Genomic DNA, 2,191 nt, shown 5'->3' with positions numbered 1-2,191 from the left:
GGACGGTTCCCCTTAATTTCTCCTCCTCTGCTTGTCAGCAGCAGAGGAATTATCAGCATCTACCACATTACTAGCACATGACAATGCTCAATACTTGTTGGGTAATAATAATGGTGATGTCACAGAATATATACTATTAGATCACACGTAATTCTGTCACCTCAGTTTGGTTGGTTGATTTGTTTGTTGATTGAGAAGAATATAAGGGTTGTTTTATTCCCACTTGTTGCTCTTTTATCAACATTAAAAAATTCCTTTTGGTTATGCCCAAAGAAAGGAGAGATCTATGTAACTTGCATTTAATTGAGCCTGATGTTAAATCCTGAGGTAATCCGATGGTTTGGACATTGAGAAAGTCTGACCCTTGAAGGTTGTTTTTTTGATTGATTAAGATGTTGGAATTTACAGAGAGATGCAGGAAGACCGAGGATAATATTTTAGGATATTATTTTATTAAGTTCCTAAAACATGCTCTGTTATTTAGAAATAGTAAATTTTTGTAGATTAATTGTAATGTATATGTTTATCTACATATGTAATTAATGGAAAATAATTGCTTTGAGAATGACTATTATCCTTAGCACAGAACTGTAAAGATAAAGTATACTTAAAATATTTTGGGCTTTTTGAGTGTAATATGGTTAATGTTCTTTATTTTTGAGGAGACCTGCTTTAAGTAAATTATGTTTCTTTTTTTTGCGGTGCCCGGGCCTCTCACTGCTGTGGCCTCTCCCGTTGCGGAGCACAGGCTCTGGACGCGCAGGCTCAGCAGCCATGGCGCATGGGCCCAGCCGCTCCGCAGCATGTGGAATCCTCCCGGACCGGGTCACCAACCCCGCGTCCCCTGCATCGGCAGGCGGACTCTCAACCACTGTGCCACCAGGGAAGCCCAACTTATGTTTCTTGAATTATGATTGGTTTCCTTTCTATATTCCTTCTTTTTCGTGTAAATTAATTTATGTTAAAATTATTTATAATGGTGTATATTTGTATAAACCTAAATATACACCATGTAGTTGTGATATTTAATAATCATGTACTCAGATGTTTTTAGAACAACCAAAATAACTTCCACAGTGGGTCATTTAGACCTGTATAGCTTGATAAATTTTTATTATACATAGGTCTTTGAGAAATTGTCTTTTTGGTGAGTGGGTTCTAATATGATGATTTTCTAATCATATAATAGAGAGGCACTGGGCTACACACAAATAAAATCTTGGAGTTTCTTTCTCCAGGATCTGTTGGAACATTTCAGGTAGTCTTTCCTGGAAGCCATGTATAAATTAAATGATCTCTCTCTCTCTCTCCATGTATAAATATATATGAAATAAATTATAATGAAATAAGTAAGGTCCACAAGTGACATACGCCACTTTCATGCTGTAGTTTTGAGAGCCATGCTTCGTTCTCACCTCTCTTTCCTCTCTGTCAGAAACCCAGCACGCTCCACATAAGGGCTGCTTATTCAGACTTACTTCCAAAATAAAGAGCACATTGAGCAAAGCCGCAGGACATCAATGTGATGAGCATAAATGTGAACAAGAAATAAACTTTTATTGTTTAGTCCACAAGACTTGAGATCATTTGTCACTGCATGATTTAGCCTAAGCTGGCTAAAACAGATGAAAATTTTAATAATGCAATAAAAATAGATGTATAAAAAAGTACCTGCAGATTCTTCTTTTCTCAAAGACTTCAAAGTACAGCTCCATGTCTTAATATAAAAAATATTTTCTAATGCACTGCTTTTGAGCGCCGGCGCACGGCGCGGAGAGTCCGGCTGCAGCGCCAAAGCACGCACTTTAGCGAAACGGGGGCCACGTGGTCCCCGCGGAGGCGGCCCTTTTAACCGAGACCCAAGAGCTACTCTGCAGCGCCGGGCTGTCAGTCGGGGGCTGTCGCGAATCACGCCCAGCCCTTAAAGCTAAGGTTGAAATTCCTTCGGGAGACATCAGGGATCCTGCAGTCTCTGCTACTTAGTGCCCGGCATATCTAGTGTCTTTCCTGTAAGTCCCAGTGTCATCTCTTCATAGGGATCAGTGCAGGTTCACTTAAAAAAAAAAAAAAAAAAAAAGAATATATATATATATATATGTATATATATATATATAAAACTTTTAAAGTTAATTTTTAAAACAGGTTTGTTTCAAAAAAGCAGATAGTACAACCCAGTAGGATCTCTGTTGTG

At 38.4% G+C, this 2,191-nt stretch overlaps 1 non-coding gene across 1 annotated transcript; it reads left to right on the top strand.

Annotated features, from left to right (window-relative positions):
• Nucleotides 1-1,742: 1,742 nt before the first annotated feature.
• On the top strand, nucleotides 1,743-1,865 carry LOC136123977 (small nucleolar RNA SNORA76). Its single transcript, XR_010655932.1, has one exon. It is a non-coding gene; the product is annotated as a small nucleolar RNA SNORA76 (small nucleolar RNA).
• The last annotated feature ends 326 nt before the right edge of the window (nucleotides 1,866-2,191 follow it).

The sequence above is a fragment of the Phocoena phocoena genome, chromosome 5 (genome assembly GCF_963924675.1).
Source record: "Phocoena phocoena chromosome 5, mPhoPho1.1, whole genome shotgun sequence".
Taxonomy (NCBI): domain Eukaryota; kingdom Metazoa; phylum Chordata; class Mammalia; order Artiodactyla; family Phocoenidae; genus Phocoena; species Phocoena phocoena.
This window is presented reverse-complemented; position numbering and strand designations above follow the sequence as displayed.